Consider the following 18,035-nt stretch of genomic DNA (forward strand, 5'->3'; position numbering starts at 1 on the left):
TTTAGCCTCAGTGACAGAATGCAGTCTTTTGTAATAGTTGTCTCTGAGGCCCCGAATTCTTGCTGGTGATATAGCTGCCCATTCGGATAGGCAAAATGCCTCCAGGTCATGCAAAGTCATAGGTCGCCTTGCATGAACCGCATGTGGGAGATCTCCCCAGAATGCCTAAATTATATTAAGGTCAGGAGACTGTGTTGGCCACTCTAGAACCTTCACCTTTTTCTGCTGTAGCAACACTGAAGGTTCAAACTGGCCTTGTACTTAGGGTCATTGTCGTGCTGGAAAGTCCAAGAGCATCCCATGCGCAGCTTCGTGCAGAAGAATGCAAATTGTCTGCTAGTATTTTCTGATAACATGCTGCATTCATCTTCCCATACATTTTCACAAGATTTCCCATGCCTTTAGAGCTCACACACCCCCAAAACATCAGTGAGCCACCACCATGCTTCACAGTGGGGATGGTATTCTGTTCAATATAGGAATTATTGACCCCTCTCCAAACATATCGCTTATGGTTGTGACTCCAAATTACAGTGTGCCAGAAGCTGTAAGGCGTGTCAAGGTGTTGTCGAGCATATTGTAACCAAGCTTTTGTGTGGCATTGACGCAGTAAAGGCTTCTTTCTGGCAACGTGATCATACAGCTCATTTTTGTTCAAGTATCGTTGTATTGTGCTCCTTGAAACAACCCCACCATCTTTTTCCAGAGCAGCTGGTATTTCTCCTGAGGGTCCTGTGGGTTATTCATCTGGCAGTTTTGGCTGAAATCTTTATTGGTCTACCAGACCTTGGCTTGGTATTAAGAGATCCCCAAATTTCCACTTCTTAATAAGTGATTGAACAGTACTGGTTAGCATTTGCAAGGTTTTAGATATCCTTTTCCATCTTTATAAAGTTCCAATACCTTGCTAATGGCAATTTAAAAAGCCACATGTTTGGGAAATGCACCTTTAATTGTAATTTTCATCTCTGTGTCACCTTGTGTGTCTGTAACAAGGCTAAACATTCAAGGGTATGCAAACTTTTGATCAGGGCCATTTGGGTGATTTCTGTTATCATTATGATTTAAAAAGGAGCCAAACAACTATGTGATAATAAATGGCTTTATATGATCACTATCCTTAAATAAAATACTTATTTTTTTGCATGATCAGTCATATTTTCAATATCAATGCCAAAAGTTCACAGTTTCTGCCAGAGTATGCAAACTTAAAAAGCACAGCTGTACTTACAAACAAATAAAATTTTATAAAAGGTCGAACATACAGTTATGATAACATAATAATTGCTTATTGGAGTCAGATACTGAAGTATTTTCCCAGTTAAAGAATGCATCAAAAAGTGTGCATTCAAACCATTGCATACTGAAAAACTGAAAGGCAATGGAATCCAGAAATGTTGCTGGGGTTTTTAGTTGAATGTCAAATATCACATTTAGCAAATTAACCTGAAAAATAAATAATGCATATTTATTTTTCAATAGAGAAAGATAAAAAGCAGGGCAATTGAACATGATGTAGATTTTCTGTGATATTTTTTTGTTTGCAACATTATGATCAAATCAATCCCCATGAGTTTTCTATTCCACAAAAGGGGACCATTATATCTAATTCACAGGGAATTTGCTGTATTTTCACAGAAAACATGCAATTTTTTTTATAAATGTATGCTACAACTGTAATTTAACCAGTTAAGACAGTCGAGAACCATTTCTTATGTACAGGACAACAGGGACATACTGCATACACGGATAATAAGCACAGTAATCCAATTACACTATATTCAGCAAGACACAAATGCAAACAGATTAGATGATTCAGCAGGAGCATGAATCAGTTAACAGCTCATTTAGTTTAGTTTTAAAGGAGAGTGTTAAGGGTGTTTTGCAGTTTGTTTCAGTCATTGGTGGCTGAGTATTCAGGTTTAGGTAGTCCCCTTTCATTCAGATAAATGGTGATTCCATTCTTGTTGGCATGAAAATGTTATATATCCATTACCGTAGATGGGGATTCTATTTTTACTCTAATGTGTCAGATGGCCGCCTAATTTCCGTGCTGTTACCTTGGTTTGGCTTTACATTTTCTTCAAATATAAAAGGGGAGGATTCAGCTTTGTTAGTAGTGAACCAGATGTTATTTCTTATGGGATATTTTGGGCCAAGGCATTCCTGCATCACAACAAATTAAGGACAATGAACAGGCTGTCATGGACATTCAAAGAAAGTGTGAGGGGGACTTGAAGAGAGGTAAGCAAAATTGTTTACAAGTTCCCACATCCAGTAACATAAAAAGACCTAGCCAGATTACATTTATTGCTATGCCATCAATTACACTACAAATCACACAACAATCACACGAAAAAGGAAAAACATACGTTTTGAAATGTCTGCGAATTCATTGGAAATGAAAATGTAAATATCTTTCAACATAAGTGTGCAGATCCTTATACATGACACTGGAAATTGAGCTCAGAGGCATCCTGTGTCATTTGATAATCTTTACACTGTCTTTATAACTTTGATTGAGGTTCCCCTGTAGCAAATTCAATTGATTGGACGGGATTTAGAAAGTAATTCACACTGTCTACATAAGGTCCCACACTTCATAGTACGTGTCAGAGCAAAAGCTAAGCAATGAATCTCAAGGAACTCTCTAGATCTCCGAAATAGGATTGTGTGGAGGAATAGATCTGGGTAAGGTTATAAAGAATTGATAAAGCTTTGAAAGTTTCATCATTGTGAAATAGTGTGGAAATACTAAGACTCTTCCTAGAGCTTTCTGTCCAACCAAACTAACCTGGCCAGAATGGCTTTAGTCAGGGAGGTGACCAAGAACACAGTGCTTTAGGATGGAGATGGTAGAACATACAGAACCTCCAGAACTGGCCTTTATGGTATTTGCTTGATGGAAGCCACTCCTGAGTAAAAAGAAAATTGCATGCATGAAGATTGACCACAGGAATTTAAAGGACACCCAGAGCATGAGGAAAAAGGTTATCTGGTCTGATGAGACCAAAATCAATCTTTAAGGCCTGAATGGCAAGCACTGTGGAAAAAAGACACTTCTCAGCACCTGGCTAATAAGTTCTCTATGATGAAGCATGGTGGTGGGAACATCAGAAAATAAGAATGCTTCTTAGTAGCAGAGAATGGGATACTGGTCAGAATTGTGGAAAGGATGAACAATGGCCCCTCTGATTTTGCTTCAGGACAAGTCTGTGAATGTCATTCAGTGGCCTAGCCATAGCCTGGACTTGAACCCAATTTAACAAATTTAGGGAGTCCTGAAGATATGTAGGGGATCTTGAACACTCCCCATCAACTCTAACAGAGATTGAGAGAAAAATTAGAAAAACTGCCCAAATCCAGGTGTGCAAATCTGGTGGCGGAATATCCAAGGAGACACATATCTGTGACCACTGCCAAATGTACTAAATAGCACTAAATAAACGTCCTGATTATCTATGTACATGAGATATTTTGTCTTTTTAAATTGTCACACATTTTTAAAACATGTCTTCACTCTGTCATTATGGGGTATTGTATGTTGATTGAAAATAAACATAATCAATTATGAATGAACACACCAACATTTGGAGAAAGTGTACTCTAGGCTTATTGCTATTTTGATAGATTTCTAGTTGAAATTCAATGCAATATACTGTACATTCATAAAATGTGATTTCAATAGATAATGTCAATTCAGAACCTTTTGGTTCTTGACAAACCTGTGCTGGCACCTTACAGGACATCCATGTGGGCCTCACCAGGCTCTTATTCCCGACAAGACTGGAGGCAGCGTGTCTGCTGCTGCTTGAGCACATTGAAAAGTAACAGATGTCACACCGAATGTGTACACCCTGCCCAAATGATAGTGAGATGAAAGAGCATGGGCCATAGGCCCGTCACTTCCAATTTAGGTATGAAGCATCAAATGGGCAGCCAGGAGATGCCTTGGTGGCCTCTTTTGTTGAAAAATTCTCTAACAAAATGTCATTCGCCTTGGAGGAAATACGGTGTCTGTACAGAACCCCATACCTCCACACACTGGCCCTACTCCATTTGTTTATCTAGCCTTAGGTGGTTGTAGGGCAAATGTTCAAACACCTAATTGCAGAGTTCATTAGGGGACTGACATTGCTGTAAATGATTGGAGCATGTAGCAGATCACAAAAACAGCTGGGTTAGTTTGGTTGAATTTCAGTGAGAACCAAAGCACTGTTGGCCTTTCTCATGCCTGAGTGCATTGCCACTGGCAATGTGGGGGTTCATTAAAACATGTGGGCCTTGTAGGGCTCAATTCAGTATAAACACAGATAAATGTCAGTCCTTGGAGGCTAACACATCGGGGCAATATTTTGGACACAGAATATTTACAAATATTTTCTCCACAACATTGGCCTGCTCTTACGCTTCTTGTCTGTGTCGGCACATTGTCGAGCCCAAAGGTGTTCATTTCTAAGCCTTTATTTTTATGAATTATGAATATGTGTTTGTATTTGGAGATGGCAGGGAACATTAAGTTCAAATTTACTACTGCAACACACTTATTTTTATATTACTGTTTATTTTGCTGTACTTCTGTCTACATAGATCTGTTTGTAAATCATTTAAATAATACATTTTCTATACCACATCACTTGCATTGCTTAATAAGGCCTGTTTCAGAGTGTGTCCAATTCAGGAAATCTGTAATGATAAGAATTTAAAGCTTAGTGTTGAATAGTTGAATAGAGATTTTAACCAGTCATTAAGAGACCACTCTGGAAGGACTGTGATATTTGCACATACTCCAAAAAAGTGTCTATTCTCATTTTCTCATCTCCACTCTGCAGTCAATTTCTAAACAGATATTTTCTAGGCCTGTGAACCTGCAGTAGGTATGCCTTTAAATACATTTCATCAAATCATATATAGCCTTCAAACTATTTCCTGATCAATATATAAAAATAAAATGTTTTGATGTGTATCTATAATACACCAAATTTTTCTTGAAGTTAACATTAACTAACCCAGATAATTCCCAGTCTTTCAGCTTCATAAGTTAGACCAGAAGCCATTTTAGATGGACCACCAAGTTAGAATACCTAGCGAGCTCAATTGTGAATGGAAGCTCAATAACAACAATTAAAGCAAGCTACTAAAATAATTGAAATCCCGATTAAACTTAACAGTATTGGCCGGCTGGTTTTTGGATCATGCAGACTAGGGTTAACTCAGACTAGCTCAGGGTGGATGCGCAGTGTTAATACAGAGAGGAGGGGTGAGAGTGAACAGTGCAAATTCTCACAAAACAGAGATGCCTGGGATGCTATGTGGACTACTGCCATTTGACTCAGTAGGGTCAACTGAGTAATTAATCCCAGTGCTAAACTAGGGCGTAACAGCTAGATTCCTTTGTGCATTTTAATGTAGCTAGGCAGCTAATGCAGAGCAGCGAACCTCCTTTAATGTTGAACTGACAGGCTGCCTCTGATTGGTGACTGAAACTAGCTCACTGGAACCTGAGGTTCAGAGAAACATCACTTATTCAATGCCACGCCAAAATAGAAAACTCCATGCAGTGTTTTACTGCGGATTATATCACAGTGGACAGTCACAATTGAGCCCACTATAATCATAAGCATTACCCTGATCTGGACTTACCCCGAGTCATCACAAGATAGTACCCCTCCCTGAATATTGGCACTTCAATCAGGGTGTAGTTACTGTAGTTGTATCCTTTGGTGACTGCAGACTGACTAAAGCCCCAGCATTCATCAACATCCTTTACTTCACCATACCACAGTCACTGGCCCCTGGCCAGAGACAGATATGCACAATATTTCATGGAGGGTAACTCGGAATAGGTTACCCTGCTGTGCTAAAGTAAACATTTTGTTTCTATGCACTGAAAAATAATCCATCACTGTGCTGTCAGACGCGAAAAGGTACCTACCTGCTTTTTGCATTAGAGCGGGTAGGCTTTTACAGGGCTAAATTACTTTCTTCCCCATAAACATTGCTGCACTTTGAAATGTGAGCTACAATGGCCTGGCTTCTAATAAAGTAGCTCCAAGCTTTTAGGTTAGAAGATATTTTTTAGACCAGTTTCAGATGATGGTCTGTAATCTTTCTACTCAATCATTGTCTACTTAGGCCTAGATGTTCCAAGCCAGGCCATGCTAGGGAATTTTTGGCCGGACTGTGAGCCTACTGTGCATGACACAATCCACAGGTTGCTGTAATCATAAACCCCTGTTGTAAGTAAATGCAGAGAATCGTTGGAATGAGACATACAGTACACAATGTATCACCCGTAACAGATATCAAAGCATTATCTTATCATTTATTTGGTTTAAGAGATTCTCAGCCTGATATAAATTTTGCAATGTCATGAAGAAACATAAATGTTTATTAAACAATAATCATGTTTTAACCACTACTATATGTACTATTTTGTAAAAGGCCTAAAAAAAAACTTTTTGAATTGACATCGGTTCAGAAAACAGCAAACGTTGTAAATAACATTATGTCTTAATAATGCAGCCCGACTCTAACATTTACCAAACTGAAATGAGATAACAACACAGACTCCTCCTCCCCTAACAGAATTACACTGTCCCAGCTAATCCAGGGTGGTTTAGGGTGAAGGGGGCAGTACTCTTAGTGTATAAAGTGAGTACAAAGAGATGACAAGTCAATGAAACTAAAGACCAACCGGCAAGAGAGTTTAAATGGGGAATATCTCAGTAACTCAGAACAATTTTGTAGAAAGAATATTTGAAACATTAACGTGCAAGATATCGACTGGTCATTTATGCTTGTTTTTACGCTTGTAGTACAGTAAAAATCTAACACATGGCCCCTTTAATATAACTTATCAAATGCTCAGTTAAACTGATACTAAATATAATAGTTTGTCCTATTCACTACCAGCAAGAAAGCAAGCCATTAGGTATCACTTCCAATACCAACCCTCCTGAACCAACCCCTAATCCTCCTGAAACAACCCCTCCAACCATTTCTGAACCAACCCCTAATCCTCCTGAAACAACCCCTCCAACCCTTTCTGAACCAACCCCTAATCCTCCTGAACCAACCCCTCCAACCCTTTCTGAACCAACCCCTAATCCTCCTGAAACAACCCCTCCAACCCTTTCTGAACCAACCCCTAATCCTCCTGAAACAACCCCTCCAACCCTCCTGAACCAACCCCTAATCCTCCTGAAACAACCCCTCCAACCCTTTCTGAACCAACTCCTAATCCTCATGAAACAACCCCTCCAACCCTTTCTGAACCAACCCCTAATCCTCCTGAACCAACCCCTCCAACCCTTTCTGAACCAACCCCTAATCCTCCTGAAACAACCCCTCCAACCCTTTCTGAACCAACCCCTAATCCTCCTGAAACAACCCCTCCAACCCTTTCTGAACCAACCCCTAATCCTCATGAAACAACCCCTCCAACCCTTTCTGAACCAACCCCTAATCCTCCTGAACCAACCCCTCCAACCCTTTCTGAACCAACCCCTAATCCTCCTGAAACAACCCCTCCAACCCTTTCTGAACCAACCCCTAATCCTCCTGAAACAACCCCTCCAACCCTCCTGAACCAACCCCTAATCCTCCTGAAACAACCCCTCCAACCCTTTCTGAACCAACCCTTCTGAACCAACATCAGCAATGACATCCATCCTTTGTGCCTTTATTTTCGACCAAATTTAATTGCCATCAATGAATATGCACTGTAAAATCAACATGTTTGCATCAGAAGAATAGGTTGCCTATTCTTTTGTGAATGCTTTACCTGTGGTCAATCTTAAAGAAATACCTAGGAAACTGTCACTTTATCAATTGCATTGTGAAATGCAGAGAATGAAGCTAAGTATCTTGAACTTCAATGTAGCTTTGCAACTTTTTCTTGGAGCGGATGGTACACTGTGGTAACACTCTACTAAAATGACCAACATGTAAAGGTAAAAATACACTTGCAAAACTCAATGGGTATTAATTAATCTAATAATGAATTTGATCCGTCTGTATGCATCAGAATACACAGCGATTTCATGAATGATTGAAATCTATTTTGCCAAATGCAATGGCATACTGTTCAGTGGGCTTCCAGCTGCAGCGGTGCACACGGCCTGGGAGGGAGATGCACATGTGCTGTGTGAATTACCGGATCTTTTTTTCTCTGTTTTGCTCAAATATATCCCGGAACCCACACGATGCAGAGCTGTCATTAAGCACCAGGTTACGCAGTGTCAGTCACACTGTCATCCTCGTTCCCCATCACTCACCGATGTCACCGAATAGTCTCGGACTATATATTCTGCTCGATCTAAATGAAATTCTAACACAGCAATCAATTATTTTCGCATTCATATAAACGTTTAGAAAGAACGAGAAGCGCGCCTGCATTAAGCGTAATGTGCGTGTAAGTTTAAGTATTACAGTTTCGATAGAGTATTAGACGGGTCTGAATCTTAACGAAACATAGATTTACGATTGGTTCAGATGGACGATAATATCAAAGTCTTAACAGAAAGGGCTGGACCCACAAAACACGCCCAAAATACTTTAATGTCAGCGAGTGCTTAGTGGGAATGCTCAGTGTAACACATCCAGTTTAGCGTGATGTCCTTAGGCAGTCGTTGTGTTCGGTCTCCAAGTCAAGAAATGTGTCAGATGTGGGATCCAGACCGATACGTCATCATCATTGCAAATTGTGCCAAATACACAAGTCGATTTGCGGTGGTTTGCTTCTATTTGGCAGTGAGATTTGGCAGGATCCCTAAAACGATAATAAATTATGTTATTATTGTTTTATGTGAGCTGTGATTAAGTGACTATTGTATTTCTATCCAATGTGGGCAATAGTGTGATTTAATGAAAAGATAAGTTTGAGATACTTACTCCTACTTCCTCTTTAATTCATATATGGGACCTAGTCAAAATTCGTGCAGGACAGTAGTATGGAATGGGGTTCTATTTGGGACACAGATATTGTCTTAACATAGTATGAAATAACAACCTCTGTGGACCAGATTTATTCCTGGGCGCCGCAACTGGTTTATTTTTGTTTCCCTTGGTATTTTGGACCAAGCTTCCAAGAAACTGTCAATGTGTTTTGGTTACGTTTATTTGAAGAATAGAGAGAAAGGGAAAAGGAGGTAATTTAACAGTATGAGAAATAGGGTGCTTCATTGAAAACAGACAGTTTATCAAAGGCAGTATTTGCGGTTTGCCGTCTTTGAGAATTTCGGAATTCCCAGAAAACTGGAAAATGTCTTCCACAGTAGGTGACACTTACGCGGAAACATTTGGCTCTAAATGGTGTCATGCAGAAAGAAATGCAAAATATTTTAATTCAAAACATTGGACTCATTATTTAACTATTGAAATGCAAGGATATTTCTAGAAATAATGTTGCCGGAGAGAAGGATGAAGCATTTCTTTACGACAAAAAAATTTAACTCCCTGAACCGTTGGTCTTGGCCACGGACTCAGAGAAGAAGCCACATGAAGACAATCAAGCAAACACGACATCAGAACCGTACTTAATGTCTTCCTTTGACTATAGGAATCACTTTTAACAACGGGAGATCCAGACGTTCCATTCTTTGAGCACTTGGCCTCGCTTGAAACGGAACTTCATCGATAAACACATTTGTTAAGTCTCCACCAGCGATGGTATACTGTTTAAGCATGCTGCACTCTAAATATAATGTTTCGAGAGCCCCCTTTAGATTTCCACTTCAACACACACTTTAATGTGCGCTAATGACTCTTGGTTACAGTTTTATTACCGGGCCATAAATTATATGATAAGTAGCACAGTCAGATCCAACTGAAAGGGCTCCAAAAAGCTACCCCTAAAAGTGCCCACTTATTCGCTTCAATGTAAAGTATGTGTGTGATTAGGGTGTGTGTGTGTGTGTGTGTACAGCAACTCTCAGTCTTGCCCACTGTATTGCAATGCAATGTAATGTATACACATGACATGGCTTTAAGTTCCTAGTATTGTGAGAAGATTGAATGGGAGACAGCAAGAAACACAGCAAGAGTTTTGTGACATGGTTAAGGGCCATAGTCTGTCTGTCATGTCAAGAGGTACCGGTGACAGCCCAATGTGGACTGAGAACACTGGCCCCATGGAGACCGCCAACATTTGGCCAATCCTGTTTCTAAGTTTCATTGGGTGACATGTTACAGCTGATGGCACTGCTGTGGGTGTGGCATTTCTTATCTGCTAAACAATTACATTCTCAGTATAAAACAAGAGAAAGTACAATGACAAGAAAGAGAAAGCACATATGAATATGAATACATTAATAAAGAGTAGCATATGAAGAAATAGTGATATAAGACAATGGAAAATGACCAGTGTTTACATTGTACATGGTTCAGCAGCGTGGACTGAATGAGTGGATGAGTGTGGGTGATTGTGAGTATGAGTGTGTGTGAATAGAGTGAGTGTGAGAATGAGTGAGAGAGACTGTGACTGTGATTAAGTGAGCGCATGTTGAGTATGCGTGAATGAGCTGGAGTGTGAATTCCTGTGTGAGAGGGCACCAAGGGCAACACACTACAACATACTGTATTTCCCAGAATACTTGAGCCAATGTGTTATTTTGTAGTGTAAACTTGGTGCTCTTCTTTACAGGGTAGCGCCTGTCACTTTCTTCTGGGGGCCCCTCTGAGTATTGCATTGTGCAGAGAACAGAATTGTGTAGGCTGATGTTGTTGCTATAATAGTAACTTTATACAATGCAACTTTTTCTAGTCATATCCATGGTTGTTTTTTTAGTGCTAACAATGTATCACTGATCGGACATGCTCATGAAAAGTTTGTGGGCGAGTTTGGTGCAAGATTGTAAGCAGCAACATTTTTTGATTCGAGTAAATCATCTGATTACTGAATTATCAACTGCGATTAAACTTCAGTATTTATGATTTACGCACTGAGGGCTGACCTTTAACATGACGACAGCTTTAGTTAGAAAAACTATGACTGTTGTCTGAAAACTGGGACATATGAAGAAGCAAGATGGTATGAAGAATATAGATTATGTATGAGTAAGTATGAAGATGAATTAGAAAAACATATGAAATCATGAAGTAAGAAGACATAGTGAAGGATAAAGTATCATTAGTTTGTGATTGAAACGAGGGAAATAAAATGAATAGTAGGAACAGACCAACAGCTGGCACACTGTGATCACCTTGAGTTTGGTGCGAAACTAGTTTTGTATGTTAGTCTGGAATGGGATGTAACATTTTCCTCTTCTTGGCACTGGGGTGACAGAAGGCCTAGTCATGCTCCAAAAGGGCATTGGATGTATTATGAATTGGAGCCAGTACACATGTCAGTGCCTTTTTTTATACAGAGAGATTCGGTGCACATTCACCATTGACCGCTGCAAGCATCAAACATTATGTCCAGAAGAAGCACAGACACCCTCGTAAACTTGGAAAGGACCTGGCAGATGCACACACTGGTTGCAGAAAACAATCCTCCACCGCCATTCCAAAGGGCCGAACAGGAAACTCAGTTGCTTGTTTTTGATTTCTTTAACATGTGGAGTTAAATGTGGGGAAGGGACTTTTATATCATTCAAGTTTTACACATAACACACGGTTGGGACCTTGAGTGGAAACCTATTGTCTGCAACAAATGGCGGAACTTGCTTGGCTGAGAACTTGAAGTTAGTGGCCCATCGAATTTCCATGGAGGATGGAACATGAACGCCCGTTGATAAGCTCCCTGCTCGGTAATCCCGTCTGGCGTCTTCACCGTTGTTACAAACCCTGCCCTTCGCCGAGGAAGGTCTGCTCCAGGATTCTTACTGGACCCCTATCCGAGCTGTCCCTGCAGATTTGAATCAGCCATCCTTGTGGATTGATTGCCCTGTGTGCTTCATCTGAGAGCAGGGAGCACCTTCCCTTTGGATTTCGTATCCAGATGCCTCTGCATGGAATCCTTGGTTGAACCAGAAATGTTGGTCTAGATTAACCTGCTCATGGTCCGGTCACCTCGACATATTTAGCTACAGTAGTGGCAGTGCTCTTTCCCAGCTCCACCACAGAGCCTCGATAAATTCGGTGCATATAATTAATTGTCCCTAGCACATATTTAATAGAGCAAATCTGCATTCAGCTCAGAGGACTACCTGTTTTCTTAATAAGCCTGGTCAGTGTGTTGAGGGAACTTGCTACCACCCCTCATCATCCCCTTTCTGAGAACTGGTACTTTTTGTTAGGAAGTGAAGTTGTCTGGTTTTAAGGCACCTGCTAGCTAGCTAATCTCCGGTCCATTCACTTCCCCAGACCTGCCTTTCATCCCCTCTGTCTTGAAGGAATGCTTAAATTATTCCAAATTGAAGACGATGATGTTTACATACGTTTGTCAACAAAATTAGGAAATACATGGCCACATTTCGCTACCATCTGCACGGGAGTGATTCAACAACTGCGGTGGGGTGGGGCCATGTATAAAGGTGGGGACGGCCCACTTTGCAGCATCCACACATGTTGATGACTCAGTTATTATTTTATCTATCAATAGCAGGTGTAGAGAAACGTCAACTAGCCGGTGACGTGTCTTCACTTATATCTGATATGATTTATTGTACTCTGTGTCCATTGAGAGACTCTGAAAAGAAAATGCCACAGGAATCAAGTACCAGTTCTGCCTTGATCCTAATCAATGAGATGGCATGGATTAGGGGAACTTGACTCTAAGCAGCTCGAATATCGACCCAGATATGTACTCTGAGAGGTTGCACTGAGCACTGCCTCCATACAAACTTGTTTCCCAGACTCATTTAATATCTGTTTCCCAAGAAAGTTCTCTGAGGTAAAGTGAAGCCTGTTTGCCTGTTCCAGGACATGGGCTGTTTCAATTTATAGAGAATCTTTATTGGACTATTGGGAACCAGACTGCAATCACCGAACTGCAATGAAACTCTGGGATTATCCTGTATTTGGCAAAAGTTAATTTTATTTTGATGGTACAGATTCAAGATATTATTAAAAAGTCTCTCAACATTTCCCTCAAATGTCATCTCTCACATATTGGCTTGCGTAAGATACTGTTTCCTCCATCTGTGCAACTTTTATGGACACTGTTTCTCCAATTGCTTTTGCCCCAGAGGTATGAAGTGTGCTACCATCAGAGAGACATAAAAAGTTAATTGGAGTTAACTTATTTTAGAGAGTTGAAGAGTCATTGCCTAATGCTACGTGTATAGGTTTAGGTTTAGCATTTATTGCTGTAACTGTGATCCAGGCTCTGATCTCTCTCAGCCATAGCGGTTATCCTGTGGACAACATAATGTATGATTGCAGAACCGTACAATAGAAAGACACAAGTCATTAAAAGCGGTAAGATAAACATGATATGGGCTGTGTCTCAGAAGTGTTAATATTTGCTTTCACACCAGTGATACTATTACTGTTGATACACAGAAGAAGAATTTGCTCAAATGGTACATTGTAGATGACATGCTACTCCCCAGTAAAAGGTTCCAGAATCTTCCCTTCATTCCAACTTTACTTCTGCATCACAATCCCAGATTGCTTAACCCACCACAGTGTTCTTATTTCATGGGGGTGGGGGGGGCAGGAGGGGCGGCAGCTGGCCGGGGTCATTACGGCTGTTTACATCTCTTCCATCCCGGGGCCGGGCCCGCTCCCGTGTCGCCATGCTTTGCCTGCGTCCACTCCAGTGATGGATGACCAAGCAAGGCAGCCTTATTGGAAAAGGGCTTGATTTACAGCAAGGCCGGCTGCCACCGGGCTAATGGCTTAATTTCTCTCTGCTCTGCTCGGCGGCACGTGATGTCATCAGGCCCAAAGGTCATTTGTTTGTAGGGCCCCGATATGGTGCTTTGTTGTGGCGGCCGGTCTCCCCCATCTTGTTCATGACCAGGGGAGTTTTGGATCTGTGGAGGGTACCTTTGATCATTGGTATGTTGCACCACATAAGCTTTTAGCTAAATTACTTTGATTTGGGTGATTATGGAGACATGGAACGGTTTATTATATACACCCTGTGTTGTGCCTGGGTTACCTTCACTCGCTCACCCGTGTTGAGGGGAGCTTACTGGCGGCATGCCTACTACACCCAATAGCTATCAATTAGTACCATCTAACGAGTAGCCTAGTCTTCAGAAAATATATGATACATTTCATTTTTTCATATTAGGTTGCCAACAACGATGGATGAATAGTTTTCTCGGATAACTGGTTGCTATTGACAAAGTTACTTGCATCTGAGCTAACTAGCTTAGCTAATTGAGCCTTCTCTAAAGGTAAATGGAAAAGCATTGGGCCAAGGCACTCAGTGTCATTTGTTAGATTAATTTGAGTTTCCCTGCATGCCACTTTTCCTCTCAGCTATTGATTACTTGTCATTTGGTGTCATTAGGTGTATTGGTAAATAGGAAAAATGGCCGGAGACTAGACAGACAAAGTACAGACAAAAAAGGAATTATTTACTGGAATGGATGGTGATTTAAATGTGCCAATGGCGAGTATTTTTAACTGCACATTTCTTGTAAGCTCTTAAGATAAGTAAAGCCATTTTCAATAGGCATGCGTTCTGAAACTATGGTAACAACAGCACACTACAAACCGGTTTGAGCATAACATTGCAATTGTTTGTCACATCAATATTGAAACTTTCAGAATGTCTTCAAACTACTCTGGCTAACTACAATGACCTTATACAGCTGTCCTCTGTGTGCCTGAGAGAAAAAGTAGCCATGTTAGAAATGTTTTTGTTTAGTGAGTAAATCAAAGTAATTGCTCCATTAAATTTGGGCGACTTTCTGCTCACTGGGTCGATGTCTCCCGCCAGGATAACACCACTTCCCGGCTTCCTCTCCCTGAGGTAAAGATGATCCACGCCACTCCAGATTCCTAGATCTTCTGTCCGTCATCCAATACCTTTCACTTGCACAAGGAATTATAGCATCTAATCCCATTTTATATTAAGAACATAATTAAGACTAATACATTATTCAATTTCCATTTTCAACTTCTACAGGGATTTGGAATGCTACAGCTGGCCTGGGAAGCATCCTAAACTATCAGAGAGACAAAGTTGTTGGACTCTTTCAAGTAGGAATGAGCTCATGGTGAGTGTTATTCTACAGCAGACTATTGATGGGTTAGGTCATGCACCCAGACCTGGAGGAGTGGAAGGGGAAAAGCTTGCTCTGTAGATTGATGCCTAGTTGGAATTCGGGTCTGTTCAGACTAATGTTGGTTATGTGAGTCCAAATTAAGAGCTGCTTTGTTTATATAAACCCCTTACCTCTCTGGGTTCATAAGTCTAGAGCCAGAGAGGGGTCATCCACTAGGCGTTAACTACTCCCATCTTTTTCCAAGGCCTATACATTTCAGTCTGTATCTCTTGCATTCTTTCCAATTCAGCCAACAAAATGGCTCGCTGAGAGGGCCTCAGAACGTTGCTTCAAATCAAAGTGCGCCTCCCCCAGCACGTACACACACACACACACACACACACATGCACACATGCACACATAAACACGCATGTACATTTGCGCTCATATGAACACACTCACCCACAGACACAAACATGTTTATACACATACGCCCCACCACCCCAAAGCCTGTTGAGTACGACAGACCTGTCAGACAAGAAACCGCTGGGGGACTTATGGAGAGAGGTCTGGAATGCACTAGCCTTCAGCGTAACCGGAAAAGCCGGCAAAAAGGAAAACACCACAAACCTATTCATTACCCACTCTGTGACACTTTTTTCCAGTGTCGAGACCAGTAAAATGTCTCCCTACCTCCCGGGCCAGTGATTTTCTGCGCATTACCGATTGCACTCTTGCGAAAGGGTGACAAAATCCCATCATACACCTCATCAACTCTAAGAGACAGATTCTACGTACAAACAGTAGGCTGGGTCCTAAAATGGCGCCCAATTACATATACCGTGCATTGCTAGCCCCATAGTCCCTGGTCAAATGTAGTGTGCTGTGTAGGGGCTAGGCGGCCTTCTGGGACACACTTTGCTTAATGTTTGCACTGCCTGTATCGACACGCCTCCATACCACGGCATTAGCAGAGGATTACCAACCCAAGAGAAGTACACTAAAGCAGGCTAAGTGTGGCATGAGTATGCTTAATCCAACTCATTTGAAGACATTACGTTACGTCAGAGTTATTCCGTGGACACTTTTCTGGAGTTAGTTACACTATAATTTTTTTTTGTCATTTCCATTAATTCATATTAAGCAACTGGTTAAAAAAAACACAAACTTGGATTTCTGGAATCCAAGTTAGTGTTTTTTATTCATACAGATATTTTTGTGCGTATGCAGGATCCACAGCCGGCAACTTTCTGTTCCAAATCTCTGTGCTGAATCTCTGTGATGAATCTCTGTGCTCACTCACTCCGTCCAAAACAAAAAAAATATTTTGTCTGTTGCAATAATAACCAACTGAAAACTAACATGAACATCAGATATTACTTGTAAATAAGCAAAATACAGCAGGTAATCTCCCGATTTTATAACTTTTTTAGGGTTGGAGAAATGCTTACCTTTATGAAAAGACATTCCTGAATTACTACACAAAACCTATTTGTGTGTTCATATAAGAATACTTTTCTCATTGATCTTTCTCCTTGACCTGTTGCCAAGGAGGCCTTTGCTCATTGTTTGTAGGATTAAAACTGTAGAATAATAAAATGTGGTTCTGCGTTGTCTTATGTGAGCTCTGTTAGCAGATGATTGAGAATGTAATGACTGTGTAATTGGTTGTCTTTTGTTCTTGTCTTTAAATTTAAAAAAAAGTTTTGTGGCTGCGGAAATATGGCTGAAACAAAAAACATCTGAAGATATTCATGTTGAAGCTGAATGTAGACAAGGCCTCAAAGGCATTACCCAATGTGTAAACATGCTATATAATTTAATTTGTATGTAATTAATTAAACACATAAAAATGCAATTATATTTTGTATAAGCATATTTTCTCGTTTGATTATTTAATTGCAGTTTTAAAATTGATAAAATACAATATGTGCAATAGTCTAGCAGTGAAAGTATAGTGAAATATTGTCTGAAAAAGCTCAGAAGTTACATAATTTTCATTAAAACATTAAATTAGTAGTAAATAAACAGTGTTCCCAAGTAGAGAAATTACCAGATTTCTCATTTATTACTACTTAAATTAATAGATAAATCTAAACTGTTGACTACACAAATGGTTGTAGTTTTTAAGTTGTCCCAAAACCAAAAAGCTCAGTAGTTTACACAGTCATGATAATGATGTAGTGATTTTTGTTGTAAATATTTAGTGTTCACAAGTAACAACTCAATTTAAAAGTCATTACTACTTAAATTATGACATTGACTACTGGTTCTGTAGAGCTTGGTTGTAGTGACATGTAGTAATTAAATGGTAAACAAAACAAGACAGATAGACTGGCAGTCAATAGCCCATTCTTTTTCAGAAACTGGCTACAAGGCATAACTAAAAATATTACATTAGACACAGGGTTGATAGTTTTGCACAATGCAATGAGTAGACTTCATCCTGCTTGTTCAATTTGCATTCCATCAGACATGTAACTGTAATAACCTGAATTTGGTCCTTTTAGTAGTTCAGTCAACTTAAAACTGTGTTTTCTTAACTTGCATCATTTGTTCATTTAACTACAAATGTTTCTTTATAACTCATTATTATCATAAAAAAATGTTAATCCACATTTCTGCATGAGGGCATTGTGAATGTTCATTAGCAATTCATATTTAACATGTCCTTGTCTAGGAGTTGAAATCAAAATCTCAAAGGCATATCAATCTTCCTGCTAAGCCACCATTTATATGCCAATAAGTAATTCTATCAGCAGTGTTATACTAAGAAATCTCTGTTTAAAGTAACCCAGTATTTTTACTGATTATAGTGACAGGTAAGAACATTCGAACTGAGTAGAATGACCTACCAACATTAAGCAAACGAATAAACTAGATAAACTGCTGATATAAGTAAAAAACATCATCCTAGGAGCGAAT

Source organism: Esox lucius, chromosome 9, assembly GCF_011004845.1.
Source record: "Esox lucius isolate fEsoLuc1 chromosome 9, fEsoLuc1.pri, whole genome shotgun sequence".
NCBI lineage: Eukaryota > Metazoa > Chordata > Actinopteri > Esociformes > Esocidae > Esox > Esox lucius.